Below are 12,721 nucleotides of genomic sequence, written 5' to 3'. Positions count from 1 at the left end.
AATCTGCTTTAAGGGGTCCTTAAGCAAGGCCCTTTTTGCCTTATTGGCCTTTTTGGTTCGGGTAACCCTTGTCCATTCGTCCTCGGACTCAGAGGCACTGCTCCCAGAGGTTCCCGCCTGTTCTTCCAGGTTTTCCCGGATTCTGCGAGCCTGGGAATGGCTGGCAGAATGTGGGGACCTGGTCTCCTGTGTCCTGCGCAGTTCAGAGGAGTCTTCAGATTCCTCCTTGCTGCCAGGATTTGATGGGTACCCCCTCCACTGACCTAACTGGGCAGAGGTTTTCAGGATGCCCTTAATGGGCCTACTCTCCTGGGGTTCCCCATTGAACTGTACTGTACTTGGGTGCCCATACCCGGATGCCCGCCCCTCCATACCTGGGTGGTACTGGCCTATGAGCCCCATACTTTTGTCTGGATAGTAGTCTGCCATCCCGGTGGCCCGGTGCTCATGTGCGCCGGGGAACATGGGGGTGGCAGAGTCCAGGGACTGAGAGGTATGAGGGCCTCTGGTACTAGGGCTCCTGAGGTTATGCTCCGGAGTTTCCCTTTCCCAGCGAACCTCATCTCTATCCGCCCCTGCTCCCTGTTGCAATGCAAGAGCCTGCATTTGTGCCTTCAGTTCCTCAGTTAAGGCCTTCCTGGACTCTATCAGTCTCTCCTGCATCGCTACCTGTTGTTGGAGCCTATCATTGTGTTGACAGAGAGCCTCATTTTCCCTCCGTGCTTCCTGGTTGGTCCTGGAGAACTGGGCCAGTCTTTGCTGCAGGAGGGTTACCTCCTGAGCTGTGTCCCTATTGGCCTGCTCCTTTCTTGCTAGAGCATCCTCCACCCTCCTGGTGTGCTCTAGCAAGTTCTGGTGTTCTTTTTGGAGGTCACCCAGTCCCTGGTGGGCCAGGTGATTTTCTTCCATTTTTCTTTTTAAGTGGCAGACTTCCTGGCCTAAGGTGTCCCTTTCCTGACTAAGAGTCTGCATCTGTACCGTCAGGTCGTCCCTTTGCCTTTGGAAGGCACCAGCTTTCTGGCGCTCCTGATCAAACTCTGCCTGGGTATCCAGGTCTTTCAGAATCAGTTTATTGCTCTCTGCCTTCTCCCTATCTAGGTGGCTTTGCAGGGTGACTACCTGCTCAGCACATACCCTGTTGAAGTCCAGTTGTTGCTCCAGCTTTTTCTGGCTTTACAGTAGGGAGTCCAAACCTTCTTGGTGTTCCTTCTGCAAGGCCCGAAATCTGGTATCCTGTTCTGACTTTTCCTTTTGCAGCACATCCATATCCTCCTTTATTTTAGTGATGTACTGTCTGGTCTCATTTTCTGACTCCTGGCTTCTGTGCAGCCTTTGCTCAGAAGAGTGCAGATCAGATTGGGCCTTCTCTAACGCCATCTGTTGCCTTTTTGCCAGATCATGGCCTTCAGCACATTTATTCTGTATGGCTCCCATATATAAATATAAATATGCCGCTATCCTAACAATCTTGTCGTGTTCATCTTTGGCCTTAGGAGCCATATATAGTTCACTCAGGGCCACATGTAATGGACCCTGATCTCTCCATAGGTCTGACCCTGTTTCAGTGACCTGTCGCGTGATGGCCTGCAACCAGGCATCCTGGCCCTGTTCAATCCATTCACCTCTCACAAATAGTTTATGTAAGAGGTGCTCTCTGGCTATTTTCATATCTACCAAGGTCGTCATTCTAGAGATTGGTCTCTGTCCTGACTTACAGAAGTTTGTATTTTATTTTTGCAGAACAGAACTTTTCTTGGAGGTTTACCTTTTGAGGAATGCTTCACAGCGTAATGCAGCGTGGTGATCCGACTGGATATGTGTAGCTGGTCAGTTGGCACGCTGTATTAAGCTGCACAAGTGGTATTCTAACCCGAACATCCCGGACGAGCCCCCAAGTTGTAAGAGGATTCAATTCAGCACTACAGCTAAGTCAACGCCTAGTCTAGAATACTGAATGAAAACCCTTATTGATATATCTTTATGTCCAGTTCATGCGTTCTGGATGACTACCCCTATATAACACCCCTCTGTTGGAATCCTCCTGACCCCACTGAGCCAAGAAGTAGTTCTGTTTTGCAAGTTAAAAGGTTTATTTGATAATTTAAACAATATATATTATATCACGCTTTATAATAAATTAATAATTGAATAGCACACTTAATCTGATATGATAAAGATTAACAACGGAGAATCTGGCACTAACACACTTCTTTATAATCACTAAGGAGTTGACATAAAATGGATAAGATAGCAACAATACTTTTATGGTTTCAAATGGATGCAATGTGGAATGAAATGCAGTAAAGAAAATAACTTGATAGGATTTCAGCAAAGACAATGTAATCACTTTCTTGTACAATTCACCCCCCCTTTTATGCAATGCAAGGAAATGGAGGGAAGCACACAGTTCTCAGAAATGCAATCAAATGTGATTCAGTTCACCCAGCAACTTAGACTACAGAAATTGAAAACACAGGCAAATGCTTTTAAATGTGCTGGCAATGTAGAAAAAAAATATGCTAAAATGCTTTAATTCCCTCTAGAGGTTCAGGGTAAGTGGTATCTAGTTAATATTAGCTCAGGCTCACTCTAGCAGTGATGCAGGGATAGTTTTTATGAGGCAAACGATTTTTTTTCAGAGGAAAGCAAAAGCAGCTATCTTTTTGCAAGTGGGGAAATTTTCAAATCGCGGCAAAATTCGCGGATGCGTCTGGCGCGATTACAGAGGAACTACAAGGACTATCACTATCGTTTTGGGGTCCTAGGAAAGCCTAGGATCTCAGCTTCCAGATGAAAGTTACTGCAAGTCTCTAGCACAAACGGTCACGGAGATATGAGCGATTAAATAAAGGTCGTTTTTCAGATTTGAAATTTTAAAGTTCAAAAAGACAAGTGCAGCTTGCAATTAGAAAATGACAGGTGACAGCTTTGCAAATGACAGGTGACCGTTAGAAGGCAGTTCTACTTAGATTAAAATAGCTTGAATTATATTATTTTAACTAAGAGATTGGTTCTGCACAGTTTTCTAGGTACTCACATTATATTCTTGAGTGAAATGGGCCTCGCCATGGATCTGGTCAGGTTTTAGACGGGACTCTGGTCTCTGCACTTCACAGTGATCTGGGTCTGCTCTCTCTCTGGATTCTGAAGATTGAGGGATTTAAAGTCTGGATTTTTCTGCACAGCTTTCTCTGGAGATTGATGGAGGTAAAGTATGGATTTTCCCAGCAGAGCTTCCAGCTGCAAATGGATTTGAAAGTCCCTATCTGTCCTGTCTGTCTGCTTTTATGTGTTTTCAAAATGGGTGTGTGTGAGCAGCATCACTAGCCAGCCCCTCTCCACTTGCCATTGGCCCAATTCTCCCCTCTCCCATGATTGGGGAAAGAACTGTGAGTCAGAGCGATGTCATTTTATGGCTTGCAGAGAGGACACTCCCCAGTCAAATTGCACACATTCTATATTTGATAACAAAAGACATATTTGCACAGGTAAACATTGGTTTAAAATTACATGCACACATCACATATCACAGGAGATATACCCTGTCCAAACTTTGCTCTTCCTGGGGGCTTGCATTCAGAAATGGCACATATTTCACTTTTTAACTGATTTTGCAATTCCGGACATTGACCCAAATTTACACACACGTGCGCAAGGAGCATGGACATTAGTTGATGAAGTGTCAGATTTTTCACATGCACACATTTTGAGTAATATCCTCTTTTCCGCTAAAACCCCCCTGAACATACCACCGGGTCCTAGCACGTCTTAAAATGTGGGCAGAAAAATCACAAGAATTATGGTATCATTTATAAAATTTTCACATGTCCGCTCTATGAGTTATTCTGCTTTTTCTAAAACCATATTCTGGCTATAGAATTGTGTCTTTTCATGTCACATGGTACAGAAACCAGTCTTTCCAGTTTCTGACAAGCTCAGAGACCCTGCCACTCCCAGCTTCTGCCAAGAGGAAGCTCCATTTACGACTCCCGCCAATAAAACATTTGCCTGAGTCAGGACAGGGCTTTGTTCAATTTCCTGCAGAGCCCAGGTAATTCAATCAGGGAAGTGTCATATCCCTTTTGGTGTGAGCAGCAAAAGGGCAGCTAGGCCTGGGAACACAGCTGTGACTCAAGTTTCACTCCTGATGGGGGTGGTTGCCAGGCAAAGTTCAGTTCCTTAAGCCAGTTTTCAGATAAAATGTCACTTTTTGTTCCCCAGTTCCTGCATTCAAATAAAACTAAACATTTTTACATATGCAGCTAGAATGCTGATTCTAAGTTTAAAACTATGACATTTAAACAATTTCAACCTATGTGACACTCAAAAGTAGGTCACTCAGTCAATTTGAACATTTAGATTTGTAGTGTCTTTCAGTCCAAATTTACTTAAACTGCTGAAATCCACAGCGCAGCCAGTCTTGTTATAAACCTTCAAGTCACTTCAGAATATAACTTTACATTGTATCCACCTCTCAGTAAGTCTTTCTTTGGCCTGTTTTGGGTTCATTTATTCAGTTTTCTACAAAATCTGGTGGTTTTAAAACGCCGGCTTTTGGATAGTGGTGAGTACTGGTACTGCACCCCTTTTTGGGATTTAAGAAAATGAATTCTCCACAGTTATGGGTTTGCTTTTGGCAATCAGCATTGCCATTTCCAATGGTTTCAGACTACTGTGTGGGTAGTCCAATGGTGGTTTTAGGCAGTGTCCTTCTGTGCCCATAACATCGGCAAAAATGGGTGGCAGCCTATTCTTCATGCATTTCCCTGTATATTTTCTGGGAAACTCTGGCCAACATGATGTTTCCATGTCAGTACTGCACAGTTTTGAGGTAGGGCTCGGATGCATGGGTAAATACATCCCACAGATCCAGCGGTGGCTCCACCTACCGCCAGGCGGCCCGCTCCTCTTCCCAGGAGGCCTACAGAGGTCGCGGCAAGCAAGGGGGTTCCCGCCGTCGTCGCCAAGGGGGCCAAGGCGGCAAGGCGGCTTCCAAGCAAGACTGACCCGGCCGGGTTGTCGGGCCCCCACCGAAGCACCCCAGTGGGAGGCCGATTGACAAAGTTTGTCAGGGTGTGGGAGTCAATCTCCACTGATTGTTGGGTGTTGGACACCCTGGCCAACGGGCACTCGCTGGAATTCCTAAAGTGCCCTTGCATTCCTCCCGTGGCCAGGAAGGAGAATCGCGTCCCTCAACTGCTGTTGGAGGTAAAGGTGATGCTCAAAGGTGCCATCGAGCTCGTCCCCAGGAGGCTCTGAGGCTCTGAGGCTCTGGAGTATACTTAAGGTACTTCCTCGTCAGGAAGAAGACAGGCTGTTGGCGCCCAATCCTAGACCTGCGTCGGTTAAACAAATGCATCAAGGCGCAGAAATTCAGGGTGGTTACCCTCCAGCAGGTACTGGGACAGCTGGAGAAAGGCGACTTCCTATCGTCGCTGGAGCTGGAGGATGCTTACTTCCACATCCCCATTCTAAAAAGGCACAGGAAGTTCCTCAGGTTCATGGTTCAAGGACACCACTACCAATTCAGAGCCCTACATTTCGGATTAAAGTCGGCACCCAGGGTTTTCACCAAGTGCCTGGCACCAGTGGCGGCGCGGCTGCGCCTGCAGGGGATCCTCGTCTACCCCTACCTGGACGACTGGCTAATCTGGGCAAGGTCAAGGGAATTCGCTGTCGATCATACGGCGAGGACCGTCCGGTTGCTCACGGAGCTGGGGTTCTCCATCAACTACCCCAAATCCCACCTGGTTCTGTCACAAGTAGCACTGATTTGGGGGCGAAGCTCGATAGTGGAGCAATTGGCCTCCCCATCAGAGGGGAGGACCAAAACCATCCTGGGCAAGGTACGGCGGCTGTTAGCCACGGACGTGGCCAGGGTGAGGTCCATCAAGTTCCTTCTCGGGATGTCCTCATGCATCTACCTTGTACCCCTTTGCAGACTTCGGATGCATCCGCTACAGGAGTTCCTCGACGCCCGCTGGTTTCAGGCGGGGGGCTGCTTCGAGGACAGGATACCCCTCGACGAGGATTTCAGTCGGGCGATCCTATGGTGGGGCACACGGGCTCACCTCACGACGGGCACAGACTTTCAAACCCCGGCGTTTCAGGAGACGGTGACTACGGACGCCTCTCTAGAGGGTTGGGGGGACCCACACCGGAGATCTCCACGCAAGAGGCCTTTGGCTCCCAGAGGAGAGGTCTCTTCACATAAACATCTTGGAGCTCCGTGCAGTGTTCTGGGCGGTCAAGTTGTTCCTCCCATCCCTCAAGGACAAAGTGGTGAGGATCTTCACCGACAACACCACCACAATGTTCTACATACGGAAGCAGAGTGGCACCAGATTCCTCAGCCCTATCCAAGCAGGCCCAGGATCTGTGGCACTGGGCCGTCGCCTAGGGGATGTTTCTGGTTCCCTTCCACCTGGCAGGAATAAAAAAAATACCATCGCTGACTCACTCAGCAGGGAGCTGCGCTCGTGCCACAAGTGGGAACTGCGCCAGGATCAAGTGGATCGACTCTTCCAACGATGGGGCAAACCCCAGATCGACCTGTTCGCGACGGCGATGAACTCCAAAGTGCCAGAGGTATGCCAGCAGGATCCCACAGCCGAGGAGCATGGGTGATGCTTTCTCGTTCCCTTGGGACGGCCTGTTTCTATACGCGTTCCCTCCATTGCCGTTGCTGCTCCGCCTCATCAGCCAGCTCAAGAAGTCCAGGTGCAGGATGATCCTCGTCGCACCAGCGTGGCCGAGGCAGGTCTGGTTCCCGGACCTTCTGGACTTGTCAACGTGCCCGCCAGTCAGGCTGCCGGCGGACGCAGATCTTCTCTCCAGAGGAGGCGGCGCCATTCTACACCACGACCCACAGTCGCTGAACTTGCAGGCCTGGCTCCTGCAGCGCTAGAGTTTGGAGGGTCCGATACCTCGGCTGATTGCAGAGAGGTTCTTGCAAAGGCCAGGGCGTCCTCAACTCTCAAGTGTTACGGTCATAAATGGAAGAGGTTTTCTGTCTGGTGCCGTGCACAGAAGATTAACCCTCTGCGGATTACAGCCCCTCAAGTGCTGCCGTACTTACTGTCGCTGGCCAAAGCTCGACTGGCTCACGCCTCCATACAAATACATCTGGCTGCCATCTCCCGATATACCAGGACGACTGGACGGGCGTCCTTGTGGTCTCATCGCCTGGTAAAGGAATTTATGAAGGGACTATTCCATTCATTCCCGCCGGTGAAGGCTCCTGCCCCGACGTGGGAACTTAATGTGGTGCTGACCAGGCTCATGGGAGCCCCATTCGAGCCTATGCATTCGGCGCCCTTGAAGTTCCTGTCATGGAAGACCGCGTTCCTCGTGGCCATCACCTCTGCACGACAAGTGGGAGAGATTCAGGCCCCATCTTGCAAGCCTCCATGCTTGACTTTTCATGGCACAAGGGTAGTGCTTAGGACGCACCCCTCCTTCATGCCCATGGTGCCGTCGGACTGCCACCTCAACGAGCCCTTCTTCCCGTCGCCTTCGACGCCGGCCGAGAGGACTTTGCACTCGCTGGATGTAGCTAGAGCGCTGAAGTTCTACGTGGAGTTTTCGGAAGACGTCACAGCTATTCGTGAACTTTGGGTCTGTGAATCAAGGGAAGGCTCTCTCGAAGACTTCCATTTCCAGATGGCTCTCTGGCTGCATCATGCATTGTCACTGGTTGGCAAACCGACCGCTGCCCGGCCGTCCGAGAGCCCATTCGACCAGAGTGATCCCTGCTACCACAGCGTCCCTGTCTGGTGTGCCCCTGCTAGACATCTGCAGGGCTGCTACGTGGAGGTCGACGCGCACCTCCACAAGATTCTACTTCGTTGATCGGGATTCCATGGAGGAGTCCAGGGCTGGCCAAGCAGTGCAACCTGTTCGCTTAAGGTGATCCTGGTGAGGAGGTAACAGATGCTTAATGTTGAGCCTGTTGCCACTTCATGTGGTTGTGCATGTGTATACTGCTATGTATTCTTTTATTCTGCCTACAAAAGAAAATAAGTCTACAAACCAACGAGACCCCTCCGATCGAGCAACGAAATCCGCCTGGAACTCAAACCATACCTCAAGAAAAAACTTGGAGGCACCTCCTTCTACCACTTAGCCGCAAAAACCTGGAACATCATCCCAAAGGAAATAAAACACTGAAGATCACCTAAAATTCAGGAAATCACTAAAAACCTGGCTCTACAACACCACAGACTAAACCTGAAAAACGAAACTGGTAAGAAAGGATAACTAAACCGAAAAGACACGGACATCCCGGACCGGGGAGAGAAAAGCCCACGGCAGCTGGATGGGTGACATCGGATAGACAGGAACACAGGCGGCACACACGGAGACTGAGTCAACTAACCCAGACAATCCCACCAACTCTTTCGCCCACACCGCAATTTAATTACCGCCAGGTACCACGTTGGTGTGGAATTATCAAGACATTGACAATCCCCACTACCTGAGAGGTTCTCATTAACAGATACACTGACCACTAGAGTCTAAATGGAGGATAAGGGGAGCCATGAGAGAGCATGTTAGAGGTGGGGGGCCAGAGGACTAAGGAACCTGTAGGCCAGTCGGACCCAGATCAGGACAGAGCCGCAACAGGGCAGACTACACAAGCCGAGCGCTTCAATTCAGGATAGAGATGCAAACTAACCAACCCTACTAACAACTTCCCTTTCTGCATACACCTCTCAAACTTCAAACCAAACACAACCAAAACCTACAGCACAACAAACCGCACAAACTTCACTACATTGCAACAACAAAACACACATAGCCTTGCACAACAGTACACGACGACTACCGGCCGCAAACGCCCCAGGCCCAGCCAACGGACCCACTGGGCTGAGGCCGCCAACAGCACATCACTGCTCTCTTGCGTTTTCCCTGCTTCCTCCCACTAACTCGACCCCCCCCCTTCTCCCTTTTCAGAGCCGCCAGAGCGCCAAGGGACCACTACGGTGGTGATAGTGTGCAGTACAAATGTCCTTTAACATTAACATGAGCATGTGAATCCATGCCAGACCCCATGCTGGAGAAGGAACAAGTTACTTACCTGTAACTGTTGTTCTCCAGCATGGTTCTGGCATGGATTCACATGTGAACCCTCCCACCTACCCCTCTGCGGCTCGTCAATTGGTCATACTGCCACTTGGCGTGATACCAAATCTGAGGATGGCAGCCAGAGGCGGGGCTTAGGGAGAGGGCAGTCATTGGCTGGGGGCAGTATGACCCAGAGATCAGTGATTGGTTACTACTAAGAAAGACAGATCAGAAACAAAACTGATACTGATTTTTTCTTTACTGAGGATTCCCAGCCTGATGACGGGGAATATTCATGAGCATGTGAATCCATGCCAGACCCATGCTGGAGAACAACAGTTACAGGTAAGTAACTTGTTCCTTCTCCCACTATACAGGATCCTCAAATCCAGGGTTAAGCTCCATCGTTGTTTATAATACACGGATACCAGCTACGGTAGGAAACGTAGGCCCATTGCTATAGGACTCTCAATTCTAGACCTCGACAAATGAGCAATCCCGCAGCCTAAGGTACGTATATCTCGCACCACTAGTGTGGACACAGGCCGCAGGCACGGCCAAGCATATATGCACGATAGAATGTCTAAGCACATCCGGTCTAGCTTCAGATAGCCGTCCAGACTGAAACACCTGATGTATCAACACCTCTGCCACTTGCATACAGCGACCACCACCCGAAAGGATCCTGATATAGTTGGCCTCACACTCTCCCAACAATAGCAAACTATCTCTAACCCACAACAGCACCCACCCATGTGTCCGACACCTCCTGGGCTGCTTAGTCGAGCCTTGCCAGCCACCCAAGTCTTAGAACGGCAACATGCACACATGCATCTCCTAAGCTAAACTCCCTAGAATTTCCAACCATGTAGACTACCGTCACCAAGGGCATTACAACCAAGGAAAAAAAAACACATTGAGCCCACACAAGTGGGGAAAGAGCGCTATATAAATAACCAAATACAATGCATAATCAACACAAGAATGACATAACCGACACATATTCATTTTGTTTGAAAATTGTCCATATAATAGACCTCTTAAGAGAACAATTATGTACAAAGCTCACATAATTCTGAACTATACTCCCAGAACCCCGTGCCCAATCATGTATCTTAAACTCTAATACATCCCCCATTACACTTCTTAAAACAATATTAGTATTAGGCTCATTTTCAAAGGTTTTCATCCCTATACCCATATTCCTATCTCCAAACCACAACCCTCACTTTTCACGTTAAGACCTCAAATATATTAGAAAATACCTATACATTAACAGTCTTAAATCCTATTGAATTTTACAATAAATCATTCTCAATAATCTCCAAACACCTATAACTAAATTATAAAATGAAAAGGCCACTTACAGAAATAATGCAGCAATCGTATTTCACAGTAGCCACTGTTAGTTTCCCACCCCTTCATGTTTAGTAAGACATCCCTACATTGAACCCATCCATCCTCCTAATCTATAATCCAATATTATGAGCAAACCACAAAGCCCCAATTTCCTTTTTTGTATCAACTTCTTAAAAAGCATCAAGTTAATTGTAGTGCAATATCCCCAAATCCTCTGCGTAAATAATACTTCAAAATTATACACAGTAACTTATTCTGCATAACCCTTTACCCCAGATATCATTGGTCCGCCCCATCTCAAATGCACTCCTGGGCATGTTCTACATGTTCACTGAAATGAAACAATATGAAAGGCCGTATCACTCACCCCAGTAAGTGAAATTCAGAAAGATGGGGGATACCAATCAGTGGGTGAATGACACCAAGCAACAAAATATTTCAATTTTGTTATCGGGTCAAATGCATGAGCATACAGCAACACTGTCAATGGTCCTTTTTGATCCAAGCTATTATTTCCTGTGTATATTGAAAATGCCAGGGTTCCATAGAATAAAATGAAAATATAATTAAATTCACATTCTATACATCCTATCACAAGCTGCTTCTGGACTGCATGAATCCGTTCTGGCATATGCTCAAGTATCATGTCATAGCATCAAATCATAGTCCCCGATCCTCAGGCCTGACTTCACTGTTAAGTTGTTGAGTATCGACAAAAACATGAAAGATGATTAATGCCCGGAGGATATTCCAAGTTTGTTGTAGTTAAGGTAACTTGCAATGATGTATCACTTGCCCCCAAATGACTCCTAGCTGTGCCAGCGTCTTTGTATGATTGTATTTGGCAAACACCAAACACATAGCAGGAACATCCCCTCACAGGTCTTAGTGCTGCCACCTTTGCCCTTCACATTGCTCGCCTCCGCTGTTTCTACTGATTATGCCCAGGTGTTCACCAGACTTGTTGCCTGCAAAACAATAGTGCTTTGCTGCCTCAACTGAGCCTGAAGAGAAACACTGATCCATCTGCAGCGCATTAAACAGGAAAATTACTGCTGTACCTGCGATCGTAGCTGCAGGCAATCTCTTTTCGTAGCCATTCTAATCCATCCACGGTGATGTTCCGATAGGAGGCTCCATCCACAATCGCGTTGCCTTGTTGAGGGAGATAGATCCTCTTCCCTGCCTGAACTCTCCACATGCCACAAAGGAGGCACAGAGCTTCCGGCATTAAGAGAACGCTGCACTGCTGTAACGTTACGTGTCCACGTACCCTCGCGTTACTTCGTTAGGGTGCTTTACTCCGTGCATCCTTCGCATACTGCATTATCCAAAATCTCCCAAGCTCCATTAACTGTTCAGTCATTTCCTGCACCCAAATAGTTAAAAATAAGTGGTAAAAATTTAAAACATATGAAGCACAAAGAAAATAAGTCTTAATATAGTCATATTTTCTTTTTTCTCAAGTATGCTTTTTTGAGACAGTCTCCATAGGTGTAATATCAAGATCAGAAAGGAAATCTTCAGCGCTCCCGTTATCAGAGAATGAGTGAACCTGACCTTCAATCACTACACAAAGAATAGCGTACACCATATAGTATTGCAGTTTTTTTTTTTTAACTCATAGCTTTTTCTTTTGCTGTGGTAAAGGCTTTCCTATTCTCCAGTACATCCCTACTTGGATCCCCCGAAATCATGATCTTATTTCCTCACCATGACAAATCACTCAACTCGCGTGATTTTTTGAGGATCATTTCTTTAGTGGGGAATCTCAAATACTTTGCAAAAACTTTGCAATAAAGTGCCTTGGTCGCTGACCCAGCGCTGGCTTCTGCCCCAAGGACCTGTGCTCTTTCCATCTCTAAAGACGTGTTGGGATCCTGTTTCAACATTGATATCAATGCCTTTGCCAAAAATGCCATAGGTTTCCCTCGCTGTAAGCGACGTATTTTCATTTTGGATTTCCAAGTTGCTTATCTGATCGTACAATTTCAGTTTTGTTATCTGTAGAGATAAGGTGCTCCTCGATAACTGCTACCTTTTTGTAGTAATATCCAGGTATCCATCTTCAGCATTAAGCAGTTTGGTTTTTATTTCTGCGATGTTCAGTCACCTTAGTCAGGAGCTCCAGTAAATTGTCAACCCTTCTTTCAGCTTCATCTCCTTCTTTGTCTTTTTGCAGGCTGGGACGTTTCCGCTGGGCCAGGATAAGTCATTGTAGTGAGGGATGTAGTCTTGCACAGGTCACCGGAGCACGGCCTCTACGCTGCCATCTCTGGCGCTGACCGTTCTAGAA

The 12,721-nt window shown here is 47.5% G+C and overlaps 1 protein-coding gene across 5 annotated transcripts in view; it reads left to right on the top strand.

Moving 5' to 3' along the window:
• LOC138488148 (TATA-binding protein-associated factor 2N-like) overlaps nucleotides 1-12,721 on the top strand; it is a 530,913-nt gene that overhangs the window by 479,800 nt on the left and 38,392 nt on the right. The gene's annotated exons all lie outside the window — the stretch shown is intronic.

Source organism: Ambystoma mexicanum, chromosome 9 (genome assembly GCF_040938575.1).
Source record: "Ambystoma mexicanum isolate Mex_15411 chromosome 9, UKY_AmexF1_1, whole genome shotgun sequence".
NCBI classification, from domain to species: Eukaryota; Metazoa; Chordata; class Amphibia; order Caudata; family Ambystomatidae; genus Ambystoma; species Ambystoma mexicanum.
Note: the sequence above shows the minus strand (reverse complement) of the source record. Positions and strands in the feature narration are given on the sequence as shown.